The 23,886-nt window shown below is 45.8% G+C and overlaps 1 protein-coding gene across 1 annotated transcript in view; it reads left to right on the forward strand.

Moving 5' to 3' along the window:
• Positions 1-3,082: 3,082 nt before the first annotated feature.
• The window catches only part of Atp8b1 (ATPase phospholipid transporting 8B1), a 135,545-nt gene continuing 114,741 nt past the window's right edge, over positions 3,083-23,886 (forward strand). The window contains exon 1 of the mRNA XM_032885539.1: positions 3,083-3,154. The gene's annotated coding sequence lies outside the window, so the exon portion shown is untranslated. The remainder of the gene's footprint in view (positions 3,155-23,886) is intronic.

The following is a 23,886-nucleotide window of genomic DNA, read 5'->3' on the forward strand; positions in this document are numbered from 1 at the left end:
TTAGCCTGCAGAGAAAAGAAAAAGAACTATTCTAGAAAACGATTTTTTTTTCTTTCAGTCAAATTGAGCTGGTCTGCCTGATAGCATCCCCTTGTGCTTATGTAGCGATATACAAAGGGTAAAACAGAAACAGTGGGAAGAATTAGGATTTACCAACGCAGAGACTGGAAAGCCTTACTATTGCGTTCGCAGCATGCTCAGTGCAGGAGCATAAATAACAGAGCATGATTGTTCAATGTTACCAGAGCCTGAGGAAAGGTGGAAAAATAGGGGAATTTTTAAGTAAGCAGAAAGGGAGAAAATTCCACACCCCAGCATCTACTGAAAGAGCCTCTGGCTAGCCGAAAAGCAAGGATTCCAGCAACCATCCCACTTAAGCCTTTCCTGCTTCTAGAAAGCTCATACCAAAAATGGTATTAATAACAATGATAATAACAACAACAATAATAAAGAAAACCACCCTTTAGGGTAAAAAGAACATGCTGTACATCCTTTTCCAAACCTAGTGGCTCCTGGTTTTACTTCATTAGATAAATAATCCCATCGAAGGCACCTCCAGAGGCAGCCTATACTCTCATTTTCCAAAAGGAGAGGGAAAGGTGTATTTGTGGGGGATTCATGGCAATCCTTTGAGACTTGGCTCGGCAGCCACCAAAATGGCATGTATAAAACCACCGCTGAGACACTTACTTGTAACTCTCACTGAGGAGCCCTCCGCTCCCACACTGTTATGCCAAATTCCTTTGTCTTGTGGCAGCTCCTCTCTCTCTCTCTCTCTCTCTCTCTCTCTCTCTCTCTTCCTCCTTCCTCCCTCCCCCCCTCCCTCCATGTTTAAAATCGATGTAAAAATGTCTTTTAATTAACTGAAGCCTGTTAAGCCACAGCCATGCTTGTGTTTTATTACTTCCCCGAGTGTTTTTTTTTTTTTCATTAAAAATTATAAACCTTTATTTTATGTGTTTGGATGTTTCTTGGCCTGCATGTTTGTGTACCATGTATGTGCAGTTCCCCTAGCGGCCAGAAGAGGGCATCAGGTTCCGGAAGACAGTTGTGAGCTATCATGTGGGAGCTGGGAACCTAACTAGGGTCCTCTGGGAAAACAGTCACTGCTCTTAACCACAGAGGCATCTCTTCAGTCCCTCTTTCCTTTTTTAGTAAAGTCAAAGCTCTTCATATTGGCTCATTGCGAATGTATTTTCCGTGTTGAAGTCAAGGACTTCCTTTTAAGTCAAAGTCTCTAGGAGATTAAGGAAACCCTTCAGGGAAATACAATGGAGCTCGACAGATTTCAAATTTAATCCTCGTTATATGCATGAGACACTCGAAGTGATTGGCCAAATCCACTGAAATTTGGCAGGGTCTATCAGAGAGGATGAGGACCGGGATTTCTAGGTCAGGATTCCTTCATCAGCAAAGTCAACTCCTCTAGGTCCAGAGTCAGTTTTCTTGGAAGTCTTTTTCAATTGAGATTCTTCAAAAAGTTTACAGGTGACAGTCAGAAGCAACAGAGAAACTCAGCACCGCCACCAGCAGCCTGGGAAGTTCCTCTTCTGGCGAGTTCTAGGTAGGTCATTCAGCTCAAGTTGGGTCCTTGACTATGAGGCCATGACTCCAGCCAAGTTAGTGAGTTTACCTAGAGATAAGAGCTAGTACACGCATCATATTTAAACATGAGAGACAGGAGAGGGCAGGCAAGCAGAGACTTCCGTGGGTGTCTTCCCTTCTTCCCTGTGCGTTGTGCACGTAATTCTATGGTAGGTTTTTTTCGTTTTTTGTTGTGTTGTTGTTGTTGGTTTTGTTTTTGGTTTTGTTCTTTTTTTGTTTTTTGTTTTTTTGTTTTTTTGTTTTTTTGTTTTTTTTTTTGTTACATTGCCCCAAAAGAATGTAATTTACTGCTAGCCTTGAAGCTCGGAGTTTTAAATTAAATAAAAACACGTTAGTTTATTGTTCTTACCACACAGAATGTTTTGCAAACAGAACTGTAAAGATGGTTTTATGAGGTGCATGGCTTAGATTTAGAGATGAGAGAGGAGTGTTGCACACTGGCAGTTAAACTCAAGCAAGCGGTCTACCTCCGGCTACCTGCTAAATACTCCTACGGACCTTTGCTTGCTCCCTTCTGACCCTAGACACTTGGTGGTAGTGTCAACTCTGAGAGTCGAAGGGATGCAGGCGTAGGAGCAGCGATCCATCGGCACCACAGCAAGCAGGTCTGAATGTGGCCACCACACCACACTTCGCCTGCTATCCACCAGTTCCGTCTGGCCCCAAGGTCCTAAACATGGGCGGCTTTGAGCTCAGCAGAAAGTGAGCTTGCTGCAATTAGAGTTTCTCGGAGTCTTAGCGCCATCTGTTCCGACGCCTTTGGTGACCGATCCCGAAACGTGACTTGGCCGGGAGCGAGCGCGGCTCCTCTTACCGAAGCAGTTCAGGTCCCCGGCTCTCACTAAACCCCGCCAGTTTTCCGGGCTGGCGCGGTCACCGACCCCGGCCTGCGGCCAAGCCGACAACAGTGGGCGGGAAAGTGACGCGAGGCTCGTGGGGTGGTGACTGTGAAGCAGGGACCCGGAGCGCCCCGGGAGCTGCGTACGGCCGAAAAGGCAGGGTCACAGAGGAGACAAAGATCGGCCACGGTCAGGGGTGGCCACCTGCCTCTGGGGCCCTAGACCGCGGCACTGGAGCAGGGCTACGTACAACAGCCCCAGGCCTGGCGGCCCAGCCTCCACACCCGGGGGAGGGATCGAGGGAGGGCAGACGGCGGGACCGCCCCCGGCCCCAACTCCAGCCTGGTCCCCAAGCCGCACGCGGCCACGGCCGCTGCTAGGGGGAGGCGAGAGGCTCCTCCCTGGAGCAGAGAAACCAGTTTGTCCGGTCGGGCAGAGCGGAGGGAAAAGGGCTGCCGCCTAGGAAGGGCGCACGGACGCGGGGCGGGGGAAAGGCGGGGAGCCCTTGGCGAGCCACGAGAGCCGGAGGAGTCGCGGCCAACTGGACAGGCTTCCCGGGGCCCCCGGCCAGCCCCCGTGTGCCATGCAGCGCTAGCGCAGCCGCAGCGCCGAGGCCGGGCGGGAGGTGGCCAGGTGCGCACCAGCCTCGGACGAGCCTCGGAGCGCCGCGCACCCCGCGGATGCCCAAACCCGGGCCCAGAGAGCACCAGGTAAGAGGGGCGAGGCGCTGGTGTTCCCCGACCTCTAGGACCTAACCAGTCAGGCAGGAGTCCTTGGCTGCCTTGAGTGAGCCACGGGCTAGTGGATTCCACGCATCTGCGGTGCGGTGGCAGCAGCTGTCCGCGCCCTCGGACTCCCGAACTTGGACGAGTGGTATTTGGGGGACGGGGGCAGTGGTGCCGGAAGCCTCTGCCCCCGCCATGGTCCACGGTTGGCAAAGGACAGACTGAGCGATTCCCAGTTCTTTAGGGTTTTCACCTGTTCGGCGTAGGGATCTCCCGGGAGCTTGTTTTGGGTGTTTTGTTTTATTTTTTCGTTGGTTTGTGACACACATGTCCGGAGTTAAGGTTCCAGAGTTAAGCCAAGAACGGATTGGGGAGTCTTTGAAGTGAGTTTCTGGCTGTCATGCGAAGACCACCTGGGGATCTTCCACTGACAGGCTTGGGGAGAAGGCTATTCGGAGCTCCCAAAAATGACCTCAAGGAGGAGAGTTTCTGGCCGCCGCGCACCTGCTGGGAAGGATGGAGGGGGTGAGACCCTCTGTCCCCCCCGCCACCCCAGCTCCTTCGTTGCGCATCTGTAAGGGAGTGGGGGCATCATAGGGGTAAACAGTTTTCCGGGTAACTGTGGGGTCGTATTCACTAGCTCTTGTCGCACTGCCGCTGTCCTTAATCCCCAGTTTGCTACCTGTAGCTGTCACTTGTTGAAAGAAAACGCGGCAGGCGGCGGGAGATGTGGCGTGGAACAGGGCCAGTGCTTTAATTCCTCTCTTGGCCAACTCTCTCAGCCTAAAGTGAAAGAAACGTCTGGCCAGCTTCTCCGAGGGAGTTTTAAGCACGTAGGTCTCTACCCCAGGAGGCTCAGAATGCAGATCTCTAGACTGCTGTGTGAGGAGAGAGCATCAAGGTTCCAAGAGGATGAAGCACGGGGCGAGGAAACCACACAGGGAAATGAAAAAAAGCTCCCACAACCTTACTGGACCCCTCAGCCTGCAGGCACTGCCTTAAGGCGTTCATTCTTCAAGCCCTTCTCTGGTGCCTAGCTCTGTGGAGTCTCCCCAGATTGCCTGCCCCTTTGGAGTGAAGAAAAGATTTACTCACATCTTTCTAGTTTGTTGCTTTCAAACTTCTCTCCCCTCGCCCCCGCCACAGGAGAAAATCAAGCCAGATAATACCAATGAACTACTCAAAGACACTTGGCCACTGAGGAAGGCGCACAGCCGTGAGGAAGAAAAGCTACAAAGGTTATGCGTTTCAAGGTCTCAACCGATAGTAAATAGAGGCCCATGTCAGAAGAGGAAGGCCATACGAAATAGGAGGTCAAAGCTCTGGTTTTTCATCGTCTAAGCAGCGCCTTTGTGTTAGGCCTAAAGTGCCATTCATAATGCTGCCTTTTGTTAAGGCCTTATTAAACCCTATTATAAATGCATCCACAGTGCAAAAGATGATGAGTGGTTATTACCTGATTAATTTCTGGGGAGCAGTCACACCTGCCTACAATTACTGCTCTGCTAATGGTTTTCTTTATGTACACACTTCCTTGTACTTGGCTTTGAGAGACTCCGTAACGGCTGCGTCCATCGATCATCTTCTAATGGTTTCACTTTGATAATTTTCACTGGTTCTTTGGGAAGGGCCCAAGGAGATGGGAAAGGGACCCATGCGACTGACTTAATAACCAATACCTCGATCACGGGTGTCCGCTCCAGGTCCGCCACCGTCCAACTCTACTGATTTTTATTTTAAGGGCGACTCATACCCAAGTTGACTTGTTTTCACCTCCTAGTGATGGGACTAAGAGGATTTTCTTTCTCTGTCTAAGACGGTGATTTAAAGTAATGATTTCTTGCCTAGCAAGCGCAAGGCCCTGAGTTCGGTCCCCAGCTCCAAAAAAAAAAGGAATGATTTCGTGAAAAGTAAAATTGTTTCGTGAAAAGATGAGTCTTCGGACGTAAGGCAAGTTCATGGCTAGATCCGTGTTCAGCCTCATTTCCTGTATTGGGCTCTTGGTGCGGCTGAGGGAATGTGACTGTTGACCTGTCCTGGTTTCCATTTTTCTCTTCCCTTCTGCTTTAAAGCAAGGAGTAGTAAAAATACCTGGTTTTCGAGTCCAGCAGTTATCTTGCTAATTGTATCAGCAGTTTGCCCATCTGTTAAGGGGGATAGATACTAGTAGTTTTCTTTCTTTCTTTCTTTCTTTCTTTCTTTCTTTCTTTCTTCTTTCTTTTTTTTCTTTCTTCCTCCCCCCCCACCCCCTATGGTGGGGAAGGCCGGAAGAGAAGGGAGAGAACACGTGTCTCCTTTACAAGTAGTAGATGTATGAATGTTGCTTTATTTCTTTATTAGAAGAATGTCAGTTTTATTTTCATTCTCGATCGTGGTATTTCCTTTGGCTATGTTGGCCTCAAGCTTGCTATGTAGCTGATAGTGACCTTGAACTCCTGAGACTCCGCCTTTGCTTCCCAGGTGCTGGGATTATCGGTGCATTAACCACCACACCTGGCTAATTTTATTATATAATTCTTAATTTTTGCAGAGCTGGGGAGATGCTAACCCCGAAGCTTTTTTTTCCAGCCTGTTGACATGACTTTAAAAAGCCAGCATGAGGGACAAGCCTTTGGTGTTTATACATTATTATTACTTGATACTGGAGTCTGGCCATGTAAACAGGAACATTGATATATTAATATTTTATTATCGCTTTAGTTTAGAGTCTATGTTAGTTTTCCAGAAGCAATGCGGACCACAGGTGATCTCTATGAGTCTAGAGAGCTTTTAATTCTACTGTTGGCCTCGCTCTTTTATTCTAGCTTGTAAAAGAAACCTTCGAACCTTTGGATACAAAGGAAGGGGCTCTTTGGGGGGGCAAGTACATGTTGGGCTGGGTCCGTTCTGGGCTGGGTCCATTCCGGATCCTACCCTGGGCTCCAACCAAGACAATCTTTAAGGCTTCTCAAGAATTTTGGAGGCTTTTGAAATTTTTGCCTCTATATCTGTTTCTAGATCTACCTCTCTGGAATAGTTCCTTTATGGGGCATCTTTGGGTACCCTGTGAAGTTTTTGGCATTTTTATATTATCCCATTAGATCCAGTGTTTGCTGATACGTCTTTTTGTGTGTGCGTGCGTGTGTGTGTGTGTTTGTGTGTGTGTGTGTGTGTGTGTGTGTAACAATTAACTTGCTTCGCAAAGAGGTATAATTAACACACACACACACACACACACACACACACACACACACACACACACAAATGACTTACCTTTCCCATCCTACCGTCTACGTTATACTGTAGCTGTCTTCAGACACATCAGAAGAGGGCATCAGATCTTATTACAGATGGTTGTGAGCCACCATGTGGTTGCTGGGATTTGCACTAAGGACCTCTAAAGATCAGTCAGTGCTTTTAACCACTGAGCCATCTCTCCAGCCCCCCGCCTGTGTTGTTCTTGAACTCCATTCAGGTACCTACCTAAAAGCAATACCAAATATAAGATCTTTTGTAGCTCTCTCTGTCAGTAAGGCCCTAGTTTTGTGGAGGAAGGTTATAGAAAAAAATGCGCGTGTGAATATACATGGTTGTAGTATATATGCCTCCTTTCTCACTTTTCTTCTTAGAAAGCAGGGAACTTACCAGCTCACATTTTGGCGCAGATTAGTAGCCTCCTAATACTTTTGATCCAATTGAGCTTTTGAATAAATTATCATTTGGTCTGCCCACAGTGGGGACTATTTTGATAACAGGTCCCAGTGAACAGAGTCCAGAGCAGTGGTAAGGTGGAAATGCTGACCTCTGACCCAGGTTGGCATCTGGGCTCCACTGTTGCTCAGCTGCATAACCTAAAGAACTTTCTGCAGCCAGGCTTCTCGCCTGTAAATGGTGTGAGGTAATGAGTTTCAAACGAAGCGCTTGGGAAAGGAGGGCACCTGGGAAAGAGAGTGGAACACAAGGTGGTCGGTGATTGGTAGAGCTGCTTTGTTGATTCTCTGTGTGTACTGCTCCCCTCCATTGCCTTTCCTGTGCTCTGTGGAGGATGCAGGATTCATTTTACATGTTAGCATTTGTTTGGCAAACACCGGTGCACGTTTGCACCTGGAAATAGAAAGATCGGTGCTCAGAGTAGGAGCAAGGCTCCTTTCTAAGGCTTCAAATCCCCGTCCTTGTTCTGGGGTGCTTGGATGACTAGGAAGCTAACTGACCTCCATAGGAGGATATGTTCAGTCAGTCACAGTGGCACGGGACTCTGGATGCTCTCAACTGGGTGCTACCACCTCCTGCCCAGCAGAGGCTCTTGGAGCATTTAGAGCAAGATGGTGCCTTCTGTACCCTGTGTTTCTGTTTTTCATTCTTCTGCTTCTTCTTCTTTACCCCCAGTTGGATACTCAGTAGTGTTTGAATCTCATGGTCTGTGGAGCCTGAGTATGTGCTGCTGTGAAACTTGATTGCAACCTCCCCCCCTCCCCCTCCTCCTCCCTCCCTCCCCTTCCCTCCCTCCCTCTCTTCCTCCCCTCCCCCTCTCTTCTTCCCTCCCTCCCTTTCTCCCTCCTTCCCTCCCCCTCCCTTCTTCCCTCCCTTCCCTCCCCCCTCTCTCCCCTCCCTCTCTTCCTCCTTCACTTACATTCCATTAATTATGCCAATGGATTCCCTTCCTATTTTAGGGAAGATTGTCGGGTTTCTTAAGGGTTTGAGTTGATTTTCTTCTTTGATAAGAAATCTGGTCAGGGGACTGGAGAGATGGATTGCCAGTTAAGAGCATTTGCTGCACTTGCAGAGGACCCAAGTTTGGTTCACAGCACTGGCATGGTGGTCCACAGGTATCTGTAACTTTACTCAAATGATCTGATGCCCTCTTTTGGCCTCAAAGGACAATATGCATGGTGCGAGCGCACGCGTGCACACACACACACACACACACACACACACACACACACACACACACACACTGAAAAGAAATAAATATGAAAAGATTGTTGAACAGGTTCTTTCTCCTGCTCTGGCCTCTCTGTACATGGAAAGAGGGTGGTCTTAGGTTCTGGCTCTCTGGGCCTGGTTAATCATCAGTCTCCAAGTCTAGCCTTTAAGGTGTGAGAAATGCTTGACCATGATAGCAGAGGTGTCTTCCTAGACAAAGGACTAGACTCCTGGGGGGAAGATTGCCCTAAGTACCTTTCAGTGATGACGGCTACTCTCTCCCTCCTACCATGGTGGAGAACCAGCTTCTACACTGAGTGAAGTGGAGGCTGACCTTTGCCTGGTAGACCGGCCCTTTATTGACAGGACTGTTGTTTTATGGCTTCATTTCTTTGCTGAGTGGCTTTTGTTCCACCAGAGTCGAGGTTTGTTTGATTTAGGGTAGGCTGTGTTTGAAATCAGTTTTCTAATCTTCAGAAAATCCCAAGCAGTGCTTCTTAGACACGAAATATCGTCCCCAGGCGCTGCCTAGTGGTCTACCTTGCTCCTAGGGAGGTGTGTCCATGCGTTGGATCCATGATTTATTCCATAAAATACAGTGCGATGTATACACATTCTTGCTTTGCCCTCTTGAGACCTGGTGAGCTGAGACGGCTCACCACAAGAAGGTGGACATTAAGAATGCTTGCATGACGGGAGTGCTTTAAATGTACACTCCCAGAGATGGAACTGGTGCTCTCCACCGTCTGCTGGGAAGTACTAGCCTTGTCTTTGCATTGGAGAGGGAGCGTGTGGGTCTTCTGAGGACTGAATTACTGGCGGACAATAAGCTCCTAGAACTTCCGATTCTTCACAGGAATCACACGTGTGGCCTGCAGCTGTGTTCATCCAGATGCAGAGCCCGAGGACCAGGTAAAATTCTCATTCTGCTTCAGGTAGCAGAGTGACTTTGCGATGGGAAAGTCACCTTGGTGATAATCTTCTGATGCAAAAACTGACTTCGGGGGACAGAAGGAAAGCAGTTAAACGTATAGAGAACGCCAAATCCTGCCATGTTAGCTGCGCTCAGTGTATGGTTCAGTGGCATTAAATACATCCTTATTATCATGTAGCAAACACCAGTGTTAGTCCATAAAGTCATTCGGTGTCTCACACAGAAGCTCTCTCCATGCTTCCCTGTCCCTGAGACCCTGTCTATTCCACTGTCAATGTGAACCTGACTACTCTATGATACCAGCTGTTGAGTTTAATCCTACTTATCCTTTTTGTCATAGCTTATTTCTCTCAGCGTGGTGACTTCAGGGCTATCCCCAGCATGGCATGCCTCTGAAGTTTCTTCTGCTATAAGGGAGAATAATGTTCCATTAGCCACCTCTACATTTTGTTTGCCCACCTAGACACTTGATATATCCATTGGATTTGGATTTGCAGCCGCCCCCCCCTTGTGAGTACGGCTGCTTCCGATTGTTTGTATCTGGTCAGATGAGGTTTGGAGTGCTCGCTTGGTAAAAATTTCTCTTCATAAGTAAGGCTGGAGCATGTAGCATTTAGTGACATGCTTTCCTCCAAAGCAACTGTTGGGAAAATCCAGGTTATCAAACAGGTATGATAATAGCCACTTCCTTCTCCTCGAAACCTGTAGCTACCCATTCTAAGCGAAGGTCATTTGCTGTTGTCATCCAGCTGGCCCGCTTGGAGCTGTGGTTGACTGCACTCTATGTCATCCTGGGTGTCCAAGTTCTGTGGCGCCATGACAAGGTAGTCTCTACAGAACACAAGTGTCTGCTGGAGACAACGTTCTGAATGGAGAAAAGAATCTAGGCTTCCTTCACCAATGGCTCAACTTTTTTTTTAAAAAAATCTTTTAATTGAGTATTTAAGTATCAGGTTCTTTTTTGGTTTGGGGTAGAATGGACAGCCTTCAAAAAAAAAAGTCTCAAAGGACCATTTGTATACTAAAGCATAGCAGGGTTCCCAACTGTTGTTTCTCCTTAAGGAGATGCTCAAACAGGTTGGGCATGATCCAGAGTATCTAATTCATTCAAGAGGCAGAGAGGGGAGGAGAATCACACATTTGAGGCCAGCCTGAGCTATGTAGCAAGAGCCTTCCTAAATAACAAGCAAGCAAGCAAGCAAACAGAAAACTCAACATCATGGGGTACAGCTCGGTGGAAGAGTGCTTGCCTAGCGCACACGGTGCCCTGGGCTCAATCCTTAACATAAGGTGGGAGTAGGGGTGGAAAGTGTATTTACTGGTGTAGTGGTACATGCCTGTAATCCTACTACTTGGGAGGGTAGAGGCAGGAAGATCAAGTTCAAGGCCAGCTTCAGCTGCATATCTCAGGCTACATTCAAGTCTATCTCAGGAAAACCAAACCCAACCAATAGACACACAGGAAGAACACACTTCTCTGTGTGGCTTACCCTAGGGAACTACTGAATGTCAGTCTGTCATGCTAACAGCTGTATTCTTTAGAGAATAGTAACATTTCAGATGAGGTTGTAGTCATCCTACCTCCCGAAAATTGTCCAAATGGGAATTTTAACATTTTAAGAGTAGGATTTTCTTGCCTAGCAAGCGCAAGGCCCTGGGTTCAGTCCCCAACTTGGAAAAAAAAGAAAAGAAAAAAAAAAAAAGAGTAGGATTTTCTTTTAAAGTAAGTGAAACAAAATAAAAATGATGAAACTTCAACCACAAATACTACCTGAGAAGAATCCCTCTTTCCTACCTCATGTTAATCATAGCCACAGGGGGGAAAAGGGGAGAATCATTTAAGTCGACTTGATGATGACCATTTATACATCCATCCATCTTATGCTCTCTCTGCTATGGATGGAGGTGTGAAGCATTTAGGAGTCAATGTGGGACTCTCAGAGCACCCTACAGTGATCTGTGTAGCATCTAACATGTCTTAGATCTTTAAGATCTTTGAGACCAAGGCTATTAAGACAGGAGACATATGGCCAGGCTTCTGAAATTTTAGAGAAGAATTAGTCCCATTTCTTGAGTCGCGGCTTTATTGCCTGAAGTTCTCCTGTGATTGGGGCTTCCCATCTCCTATGTCATGCCCTAGAGAGGCCTTTTTAAATATGTACAACATTCCAAGCACCCATTGAGGCCTCACTGGATCAATGGACAAGTCCAACACCCTGAAGGTCTGTCTGACCAGCGTTGGCCTGTGTCAATGAACTAGCAGAGTAACATGTCCTTTAGGAACTCAAATCCAAGAGGCGACAGACAGTAGTTGCTACGTATACATAACAAACAAGGTGACTATATATTGTACACCAAGATATGTGGTCTGAGATAACAGAATGGGCCAGCAAGGACATGACTTTGCATTGAAAGCAGAGTTTTCTGGAGCCTTGACAAGGTGACCCATGACTTGAGTGGAGAGGGGAGAGGAGGACCAATAGTGTATCTGAGGCGGGGTGAGGAGCATGGGTGAGGAGCATGTGTGCAGGGTAGAGGTCTTAAAGGAGAAATGCCCGGTTTGTCTGATGAGTGGAGATAGATAGATAGATAGATAGATAGATAGAGAGAGAGAGAGAGAGAGAGAGAGAGCAGATGAATATATATGTCTGCCTGTAACTTCCCACTTGCCTATATGCCTGCATTTGACTGAGGCAGGAGGACTCTGTAGCTGTCTGCACTGTATAGCAGGAACCTGTCTCAGTAAACACAAGTGAGAAAACAAACTGGAAGTGTGAAGGTGAGAAGAGAGCTGTGAGGGGAGGGCTAGGGAAAGACCTGCTAGGCTTTGTAAGGACTTTGGCTTTGACCTTACTAGAGATACAGTGAAGGATGTCACTCATTGAAGGGGTATGATCTGACCTGGGTCACTGTGGTTGCTACTTTTAGACTAGACTGGCATGGGAGATCCTAAGCCAAGAGACCAGACAAGAGGCAAATTATGATAAAGCCATCAGATCAAGTCAGACGTCGTTGAGAGGATGAGATAGTATCTACACAGATATATGAACATGGATGTAAGTTCATAAACTGAAAGGCAACAGGATGTCTGGGCAGATCACACACACACACACACACACACACACACACAGAGAGAGAGAGAGAGAGAGAGAGAGAGAGAGAGAGAGAGAGAGAGAGAATGAGAATAGGTGAAGAGGGGAGGGGCAAAGGTAAATTCCTTGGCTGAGCGTGAGCTGCAGACCTCTGAGTTTCTGAGGCCTGCATACTCAGTAACCTCTGAGGGGTGACTGGTTAGAGATTCTAAAGATATTCCTCCGAAATATGTACATCTGGTCTAGGTCAGAGAACCTGAGCTGTTTACCCCCAGTGCGTGGTCCCAGTTTGCTACGGTGAGAGAGGAGCGTGTTCAGAAAAGGGAATGGGTCACAGGAATCATGGGTAAGGAGTTGATCCATGGGGAATCCACACAGGACTATAAGAGGAGCCATTTCTTCTAACAGTTCACACCCACCCCATACTTCAAGACTTGGTCAGCTATATGAACAAAGCAAACACGATGTTTCTTGCTGTGGAGTTCACAGGACTGTAGGGATAGAGGAAAAAAAAAAAAAGAACAAATATAAACAAAACACTGAGATGGTACATTCTTGTGGTCCCATAACTCTGGAGGCAGAGGAAGGTGAATTTCCCCAAGTTTGAGGTTACCCTGGTTTTCAGAGTGAGACTTTATTCCAAATCAAATTTTCGAGCAAAGGAGGTGTGAAATAGGTTGATATTGGAGTGTCTTAACAATGACCCTTGCTTCAGGAGAAAGGAGTTCAGTGTAGAAGGAAACGCCTTGCAGATGAGAACTATTCTGAGACATTTTATGCACTTTGTTGCTTAACATTAGATGTATATTCTACAAATATAAGTCTATAATCCAGGGCTGATGCCAATGTCAAGGAGCACCATATTATCAAGGAGTGCTACTTCCATGGGCTTTCTCGATGTGTTCTTGGAGGATCTCAAACCTGGCTGGCTTGATGCTTCCCAAAGATGTGTCTCCAGCCTCACCCTGTGACTCCACTTCAAGTGTGACCTTGGCCATGCTCTTGTGTCCCAGAAGTGAGGTTCTCCCTCTCTTAAACCCACTTCTATGCCCAAGTAACATTTGAGCCATTTGAGTCAGAAGTCAAGAGTTGTCAGAAACATCTCTTAGGTCCTCAAATCGAATCTGTCATCAAGACCAAAAGTCTATTTAGAAGAGATAGTTCCTACCCTCTGTCTTTTACTCCGCTCTGTTTTCCTGGTCCAAGCTCTGTCACTGACCCTGCAGGAGCATCTTCACGGGCCTCCCTATTCCAGACTCGCTTCTGTTCGTTTGGCTTATTGGCCAAAGACAGAAATCAAGAGCTGTACCTCTACTTAGAAATCTGTTAATGACTCCTATCAGGCCCTTTACAACTTGGCTTGGCCCGTTCTATTTTATGTTATTAGTTGTGAGGCCAGCCTTTAACAACTGAGCCATCTCTCTGGCCCACCCTGCTCTATCTATGTTTCCCAGATCTGGGCCCCCTTACCCCTGAACTCTTATTGCTTTCCACAGATATCAAACATGGCACTAAGTTCCTACCCAGCCAGGGTCTTGGCACATGCTGTTCCTGATGACTGGGACATTCTTTCCTATGCGGTTGCCGTCACATCCTTCAAGAACAGCCTCCCCTAGAAGACCCTCTTGGGCCTGCTCTCTGTGCCCTTTTTACATTGTGGTGAGAGACAGAGCATAAAACTGGCTGTGGTAGGTGCTTGTAGTTCCAGCTGAGTATGTGGTAGGTGCTTATAGTTCTAGAGGCTAAGATAAGAAGATCGCAGTGAGTTTGAGGCTGCAAATTAGCTGGGGCTACATAATGAAACCAAAACGCAACCAAACAGCACTGGCAAAAACCAGTAAAATGTATGGTAGTTAAGACTTTGAGTGAATACTTCAAAGGTATTAGCCTGCTCATAGGGACACATAGTTAGATCTTTCTGGCTACTCATCTGCTCAAGGTGACAGCAGTAGGGTTTTGTTTTTATTTTTTTTAAACAAATGTGTTCTTGTTGTGTCTGGATGTAATCTCAGAGTCCTACTCATTTAAACCCGTCCAGCTGGGGGTTGTGGCATAACTGACATGAAGCAGCAAAAGAATTTGCTCATTAAAATGTTTTAGTAGGGGATGGAGGCGTACCTCAGTGGTTAACGTACGGCTCTTCCAGAGAGCCCAAGTCTGATCTCCGGCACCTACATTGCTCAGCCCAGAACAGCCTGTGACTCCAATTGCTGTGCTGTGTAAATGCCACAACATGGCTGCTTATTCTTCCCTTTCCTCTGTTTCCAAAGTTGGTGCCTACTTTGGAAAATTGGGTTCTTTTGACATCTTGGTCTATAGGTTGCGTATCTCTTTAGAAATAGGACTTGGACATTCTTAGATCATTCTGTAATTCTGAACTATGAATCATTTGCAAGCAGGGGTTAAAAACAGCCTTATTCTCTCACGGGTATGAGTGTGATACTATCCGAAGACGAGGTACCATGAATTTTAAGATCATACAATTATCTTGGGACTTGTTGAACACTAATGGAATGGGGCAAAGTAAAAAGTTCAGTACTTGTTCTGGATTGAGTCAATCAATTTAATGTGCTTGTCCATAAAACCAAAACATAAGAACATTGGGGTGACTTGTATAACTCTGATTTTGCTGTGGTTTTTGTTGCTTTGATTTTTTTTTTTCGTTTGTTTGTTTTGTTTTGTTTTGTTTTTAGATTGAGGACAGGTGCTGGTTCATCAAGGATATTTGGTATCATGTCTCCAACCTAATCTGAGTCATTTTGCCCTCAAGTTGTGACTGAGGATGTCGCAACTCAGGGTATGTGTCTAGTCTCTAATGGTAGAGACCACAGTACTGGAAAACATTCTGTAGTGTATGGACACCCTGTGTCCCCAACAGTAAAGTATCCTGTTCAAAATGACCAAAATGACAGTGGCATTGGGTTGAGAATTTTTATTCTGGCCTACATGTAGGAATTCTCTTATAGTATTATGGTTCCTAGGATAGTCCCAGACAATTTCTTGCTACTATTCTTGGCCTCGTTGAACCTGCCAACAGGCAACTTAAGGGAGAGGAAAGGGTTAATTTTGCTCATAATTTTTCCAGCATGCCAGGGAAGGCATGGTCTAGAACTGTGAGGTAGCTAGTGACACTGTCCCGAGGGACAGAAAACAGAGAGAGACAAAGAAATGGTAGTACTCGCTTGCTTTTGCCCTTGGACCTCAACCCATGGAGTGGTGCATCCCATGTTCAGCGTGCATCTTCCCTTTTCAGTGAAATCTTTCTGGAAACACCATAACACTCGTGCCCAGAGGTGTGTCTCCATGGTGTTTCTAAGTCTCGTCAAGGTGATAATGGTGATGAGCCATCCTTGCCTACAGAGAATTGAACTCTGACAATTTTGGAAGATAATAACTCTCTAGCCTATACTTAGGTCATCCTGAACCTGGACTTGGATTTGACTTGGATTATTCTGAACTACGCCCTAATTCCCTTTACAGCCCAATGTCCTCTGCAGCTTCTATGTATGTCCAAATGGTCCACAGACCAGTAGATTACTTTGTCTATTGTCACCTGCTCAGTTCAAGCCAGCCTCCTTCCTACCTGGAGTTATTCCAATAGCATCCTAATGGACACACACATTTCACCCTGCTCCCTCCAACTAGACTAGTCAGATCCTGGGACTTTCGTACCCCTAGATGTAAACCTTTTAACATTGTAGGATAGGGATGGCTGCCTCCTCTCCTGTGCTTGCTCAGCCTTCTCCTGTCCCGTCCCTTTTCCTAGCTAGGCAGCTTCAATCTGGATCATGACAAATCACTTCCTGTACAGGACTTTCATACTGCTGCTTTATTGCCTGAGACTCTCTTTGTCAGCGTGGCGCCTTCTCACAGACTTGTGGCCCAAGGGTCATTTCTGTATATTCTTCACTGAGTGCTCCAGTGAAAGGAGTCCCCACCCAAGCTGTGCTCCAGCGAAAGGAGTCCCCTCCCAAGCTGTACTCTTTCGCTCTGTCACTGCCACTGTCTGATGGTTTTAACTACTTTGTAGTATGGACCAAACTGACCAAAAGTCTCCAGATGGACCCAGTCCAGTTGTAGGAGTCAACACAGTTGCTCATATATCGACAAGACCAAGATTCACATCCTATCTCAATTAAGGAAGCCAGGAGCCCAGTCTAGCCAATTGTCCCTTGAAGTCACATAAGAGCTTCTACAATGGAAGAGATTGGGGGCTAGTCAGATGACTGACTCAGTGGGTGAAATATTTGCTGAAGACCTGAGTTTGATCCCCGGGATGCCCATGGCAGAAGGAGACACATGTCCATGGCACACGTACTACCTCCACCAACACACACACACACACTAATAATTTTTAAAATAAGTAAAATAAAACTGAAGTCACTGGACATAATCATGTTTTATGCCTATAATCTGAGTACTTGGAAGGTAGAGAGTGGGAGGAGGATAAGGAATTCAAATCCAACCACATAGTTTGAAGCCAGCTTGGGCTGCATGAAACTCTATCTCACAAAACCAAAACCAAACTGAAGGATGGATGGATGGATGGATGGATGGATGGATGGATGGATGGATGGATAGATGGATAGGTAGGAAGGTAAGTAGGTAGATAGATAGATAGATAGGTAGGTAGGTAGATAGATAGATAGATAGATAGATAGATAGATAGATAGGTAGATAGGTAGATAGGTAGATGGATAGATAGATAGACAGACAGTAGATAGTGGATTACATGAATGCATGTAGATAGCTAGATACATAACATCTAAAAATAGATACATATGTAGCTAGTTAGATACATATATGCATGTGTACACATACACACACACACATATATATATGTAGGCTACATATATGTGTAGATAGCTACATACAAACATACATGTATATATACATATTTAGATACATATGTAGATAGCTAGATACATGCATACATGTATACATCATACATACATACATCATACATACATACATAGATGTATAAATAAGTAGGCAGAAGTTCTCATGCCCTGTGCCTTCTCTTTCTGAGATTTCCCAGGAGACTTCAAGTAGGTGGTTGTATTCAGAAGACCTCCTTTCTGATGTTCTTGGAGATTATTCACATCTACGTATCTGTGGTTCTGTGAATAGTCTTCAAGCCTGTTTTTTAGCCTGTAAAGAGCTGGCTGACCCCAAACCATCCTCTGGGCAGCCAGCATTGGCCAGACCACGCCCTGCAAGTAAGAAGCATTGCTAAAAGAAGGAAATTGTCATCTGTATAAATCATGGAAGATCATGGGTGTGGCTGTTGAGACTGGGCTCTTGACTAGTTGGACGTCATTTCCTAATCACTTAGGGTGCAAAGGAGCCTGGGCAGGCTGAGAAATGAACTACAGAAAGAAATCTAGACCCAAATCTTCCCCCTGTGTAAATCCATCCATAAGATAAACAGTCCCCCCCATATTATTTACAATATTATTTCTACAAGATAATCCCTTCTGGTTAAAAACAATTAAGAAATCCTGAGAGCTGTGGACAGTACTACAGATCGAGCAATCCTATTTCCTGGAGTGGAGATGAGTTCCTGCAGCCTCCAGTAGAACTGGCAAACTCCAGAATCCCCCTTTGCCAAGTCATTGTGACCTCCCCTCCCCACGTCTTCCCAGAAGTCGACGTTTTTCTTCTCCCACTGGCTCTGCAGCGGAAGCCAGCCCATCATAGCTTTAATTGTTAAATTCCCGAAGCATGAATATATGTAAACACACAACAGGATATTCTTCACAGCTGTGCACAGGGACCTGGGAGTCAGCCACACCGACTTCTTGTCCAGTCCAGCCAGTCCTATAAAACCTTTGGCTGCATTTGCAGTCACGGTAAAGTTACACATTTTCTAAGGAACTTCAACATGTTGAGCGTATTTTTAACCTTTCCAAGGACTTCCACAAGTACGTAATTTAAAAGGTTATTTACCCCGGTCTTCCCAACTTAGCTTTAGAAAATTTTCTCTGTGCTCATTGATATCTACCCAGAACAAATTTACATTTACATTCTTGTGAAATTTTTAAATTGCGTTTACCTATTTGGCCTGTGTGCGTGGGGAGCGGGGGTTGGGGTTGGGGTAGGGTGTACCTGTGGAAGCCAAAGGACAACTTGCAGGGAAGTTCTTTCACACGGGTCCCAGGAACGGCACTCAGGCCTGTCAGGTTTGGTGGCAAGTGCTTTAACACTTGATCCATCTCTCCAACCCCAAACTTCACTGTGTTTTGGGAACCATAAACATGGGGTTGAGTTAGTAGCCTTCTTTGGCTTCTGATGTCAATTTTTATAATCGATTTGGCTGAAAAAGAAAGTTCAACATTTTACTCAAATATCTCCTTTTAGTGTACAAATCGAGTTTTATTGTTAATTACCACGACATGAAATATTAACACCATGTCCAACATTGCTAAGATTTAAAAAGCGAACACCAAGTGAACACATTTTACAAGTGAGCCTAGATTTAAAACGTGACTTCTCAGCAGTCTCCCTCCCAGTCCTGTCCGTGAGTCCCTGCACCTCCGGAAACCAACTTGGGTGAAGTGATTTCTCTGTGGTTTTCTTTTTTTCTGCTAGACTTCTTAGAGTTGTTCCAGAAAAGCCTTCTCAGACTACTTTTGACCATATTTGGGCTCCACTAAAGCTTCTGAGGAGCCTTATGTAATTTCTCTGGGTTTTGTTTTACTACCGGACCTCTCAGGCTAGCTCCCCGAAAGCTGCCTTGACCAAATTTGGATCCTGATGAAGAGTCTGCTTCCTCATGCTTCCTTGACTTCTAATGTTTCTGAGTAATCTTGAAATGAGTGGAGGTTAAACCTAGCTAGCCAGCCTCATGAAGAGACTATGGCCAGAAGGGAGAGGGTCACATTGTAATCTAACATGGTCCATTTACAGTTGGGTTCATCCGAAGTCACAACTGGCACAGCTATGACGTCAAAGAGTAGAGAAACATCTATTGCTGGCAACAGGCGAGAGAGAACAGGGGCACTTCCAAGCAATAAAGGAAGAAAGGGATTTTACTTAGGGAACCTACACATGTTCACATAAGAGTCGCCCATTCCCAAGATGCCCAGTTGAGGAGTATGGCACAAAGCATGCTCAGTTTAAGGTTATACCTTGGACAGATAGTAGACATATTTTGGGGCATGTTTTTCTCAATATCATGGGACAAATGTATAAAGATATGTGGATTGGGCATATCCAACTTGCACAATAGATTTTAGCCAAAAATAAAGAAAGGGACATTGACATAGGGGTCTTCCCTGACTTGTCTCTCTTATGAGTTAACAGTTTCTCTGAAGCTACATTGTGCAAAGAAACCCATTCCTCTTTCTTGAATTCTTTGGTTTTTCTTTTTTCTTTTTTTTTTTTTTTTTTTTGGTCTGAGAGAAGCCAGCTGCCATATTTTATCTGCCACAGGGAAAAGGCAAGGTGGCAAAGACCTGGAGTGGCCTCCAGCTAGCTGTCCATGAGGAACTGAATCCCAACAACAGCCCTGAGAGTAAGTTTGTTATCGGATCCTCCCTGACTGAATCTTCACAGGACTGCAACCCAGCCAGCATCTTAACTACAGCCTGGGCTATGCCCAGCTTCCTGCATCCTTGAAGCTGACATATGAAGTTCTCCTTTAGGGGGATTTTGTTAGGTAGCAATCAACAACTAACATCAGATCAAAGACAGACATTAAGACTGAAGGGTCCCCTTCTTTTGAAGAGGTCACCGTGCAGCTCTAAGCTCTTCACGGGTCAGCACACTCAGTTAAGATGTGAAAATGTGACCCTTGTCATTTCCTGATGAAGTGTTCCCACAAAAGCAATTTTCTGACCTTTAGTTTTTAACTTTATATTATTTGTTTTTGATTGGTTAAATTTGATCTACCATTGACCTGTCATCTAGCTATCTTTATATATATATATAATCTATCTATATCTATCTTTATCATCTATATCCACCTATTACACATTTATCCATCTACCCATCTACCTATCTATCTATCTCTACCCATCTACCCATCTACCATATACCCATCTGTCTGTCAGTCTGTCTGCCTATGTCTTGCTATTCAGCCAAAGCTAGTCTCAATTTGTCTTCCTGCTTTAGCCTTCTGAGTGCTAAAATCATAGTCACCTCACCTAGTCTAACGTTTAGCCTAAGCAATGCATGCAATGGTACACCCTTCAAAGGCGCGAGCTGCTGGGAAGGGAAATTATGTCTTTGTATCATCTTTCTCACCCCACCTACCCAGCTCCTTTCCCCCAGGTTTATAACCATTCTGAGTCTGGTGGTTAAGTGTCTAGAGGCAGTCTCTGCATCTATAAATCTGTCCATATGTCCCTCTCCTCCGAGGGAATGAGAGTGAGTCGTGATTGTCACTTGGGCTTATCTAGAGTCCGGCAGTTACAGAACAGACTGAAGTCTAGGGAGTTTCTCACACTGGATTCTGCTCCCCACTTACTACTAAGATAAGTAGAGGAAACAGCTGGGAAACCTTCCACACAAAAGCAGGTGACGTAGAGACCACAGGTGGAGTCAGGGAAGCCAACTGGTTTTTCCACTGGCTTTGTTCAGAAACATGCAGGTGCCTGACTTTTGAGTAACTTCTGTAAAACGATCAAGAGTTCAAAGCCATCCTTGGCTATATAGAAAGTTTGTAGCTAGCCTGGGCTACATGAGAAAACACACACGCACACACACACACACACACACACACACACACACACACACACACACACACACACACAAGAGAGCCTTTGCTGTTTGGCTTACTGGGTAACGTTCCAGGGCCTTGCTCATTCTAGGCAAATATTCCAGCACTGAGCTACAACCCAGCCTTTAGTCCTATTGGTTTTCTTATGACTTTCTCCTGATCACCTATAAAGACACGAAGTGACTCTGGTTAGTAGAGAGCAAGCTCTGAAAAGATAAAGAGGGAAGAGAAGGTTCACTGTTGTCAACAATGTTGGCAATCTCCTGGGCTGCCGGAACACAAGCTGGTCTCTCTCTGACTGGCCCACCCCAGCCCCACATTCTAATTTCACCTGGCTTGCTGTACTTTCTACATAGAGAAGATAATTAAGCCAGATCATTAAAACGACTCCTTAGAATGGCGGAGCCTCACTGTGTGGTGTATGGAGACAAATATATGCCCCCAGGAGGAACTAACTGAGGAACTGAGGTGGTACCTTTGTGGAGATCATTAGCATTGTAGGTGGTATGCCACACAAGTCACACTGAAGGAAAGAGCGCCTGGGTGGCCCTTTGTTTTCCCAGTGTGCAATATCATCTCTCAACTGGATGGAACCTGAAAGTCAACTCACCTGGTTTAAAACGCCGGAAAGCAAGCTCCGCCAACCCATTTCATTCATTGTTCAGAAAACTCTGGAAGAAAGCAGCCCTGCAAATAATAATAATTGCTGATTTTCGGTGACTCACGCTCTCTTTGATGGCATTCCAGTGCCCTGTCTGTTCCTTGTTCTGGCATGATTGCAGATAGTCCCTTTGAATTGGTTACAGCAACATAGGAAGGGGTGGACGGGTCTGAAATGATTGCCTAATAAATTCTCAGCACCCGTCAGACACTCTTACTATAGATAGAACCAGTTAATGACCTGTATTTGTTTCCATTTGTAGAACACTCAGTTATCATCTTTTACTATAGAGGGATAATTCCTCCTTCCCTTTCCTCCCTTCTCCTTTTCCTCCTCCCTCTCTCCTTTCTACTCCCTCCCTTTTCCCTCACCCCTGCACTCCTTTTTTTCCTTCCCCTCCCTTTCCAAATATTTGAGTACCCACCCTTTCTAGTCATTCCTAGGCACTCTGGGTATAGCAGCTAACATTCAGCGCCATGTGGCTAGAGAGCAAAACCCACTTTAGGATGTGTACCTTGGTGTTAGAGCACTTGCCCAGCACACTCAGGGCCTTGGGTTCAATCCCCAATACCACGGGAGATAAATTACCCAAATATTAATGATCAATACCATGGGGAAGTACTGTGAAGGGTAGAAAAGAGGCGAGGATTGGTGACTTTACACTGGCTGCTAAGAGGCCTGGTTAACAAGGTGACCTTTCAGCTATTGGGCAAATATTCCGGTGTTTGCTGTGATTGTGTCTTTTCTTGGCCTGGGTATGGGTGAGATGGACAGACAGAAGCAAAGTCTTTCCCTCCAGAAATGTCCATTAGTAGAGACACCATGTAGGCATTTCAGTTTGGTAGAGGATGGGAACTGATGATGTAGGAAGATCCCTGATCAGCTAAGTACATGAGCTCCTGAGTTAGATCTGGAATCTGTGGTATCAACCTGCCGTAATACCAGTGAGAGTGAGCAGACTCAGGAAGATCCCTGGGACTCGCTGGCCAATCAGTGTGGCTGAGGCAGTGAGTCCCAGGTTCAGTGAGAAACCTTGCCTCATAAAATATGTTGGGAAGTAATTAAGCCACATGTAGTTCACCTCTGGCCTCTACAGCCACACCACACCACACACACACACACACACACACACACACACACACACACACTAAAACATGCATACACGGGAACAGGATGAGAGAGAATAACTTTTTTTTTAAAAAAAGAGGAATGTACAGAAGGGACTAGCAAGATAGGGCTACACACTTTAAAAGTAGTAATTAGACTTTCTTTTTAAGATTTATTTATTTATTATATATAAGTACACTGTAGTTGTTTTCAAACACACCAGAAGAGGGCATCAGATCTCATTACAGGTGGTTGTGAGCCACCATGTGGTTGCTGGGATTTAAACTCAGGACCTCTGGAAGAGCAGTCAGTGTTCTTAACCACTGAGCCATCTCTCCAGCCTAGCAGACCTTCTTTAAAAGTATTATTGATAGCCAGGTGATGGTGCCACATGCCTTTGATCCCAGCTTTTGAGAGGCAAGGGGACCTCTGGGAGTTTGAGGCCAGCCTGAGAAATTTCAGAACAGCCAAGGCTATGCAGGGAAACTCTGTCTCAAAAAATGAAAAAACCAAAGCAAAGGTGTTATGTAGAGTAAGGTGATGGGACATCGAAGGGTTGAACGCCCTGTGGTCACTGCAGGAAGTGGATTTAGTGACTGATGTTGTCCAGCTCTGAGAACCTTTGTGGTGGGATCAGAGGGAGTGTGGATGGATGAAATGAATGGGAGAGAGCAGGTAGATTTGAGGCTGTCACTGAGAGAAATGGAACTATGGCAGCTTTGGGTAGGGGTGTATCCCATCTAAATTACCTTCTGGAAGAATCTGCTGCCTTCTGTGTTGAAGTTGGACTGCAGATGATGAGGAGAGAAGGAAACCAAGAAAAGGACCGATGGTGGGTGATAGAAACCTGAGTTTTACCCAGGTGTGGAGCAAGATGGCAGCATTAGACTTTAAGTCTGGAAACAGTGAAGTCAAGCCAATAGCTTGCTAGTAGGTAGGAGCATGGCAGGAGGGAGTGGAGTACACGCAATGCCAAGTGTTTGTCTGGAGCATGTGGAAGGCTAGTGTTGCTTCTGCTGAATGGAAGAAGTGGTTTTAAAGTTAGCTTCCTTTGGTAATGTGGACATAACAAGAACCACCCTCTTCTAACAAAATGCCCTGTGTGCACAGATGGGGACACCAAAGGCCAGCTCAGTAATGTGTGGAATGTCCACACTCACAACGTTCAGCTGGAGAATGCTCCCTTAACACTAGAAACGGGGGTCTTCATGACTTACTCCTGTCCTGTGGTGTGATCTGGGAAAGGTGTTGGTTTGTGGAGGGCCTGCCTGCCATGCCGTGTCTTGCAGGCCTCCTTCC

The sequence above is a fragment of the Rattus rattus genome, chromosome 15, assembly GCF_011064425.1.
Source record: "Rattus rattus isolate New Zealand chromosome 15, Rrattus_CSIRO_v1, whole genome shotgun sequence".
In the NCBI taxonomy this organism is placed as follows: domain Eukaryota; kingdom Metazoa; phylum Chordata; class Mammalia; order Rodentia; family Muridae; genus Rattus; species Rattus rattus.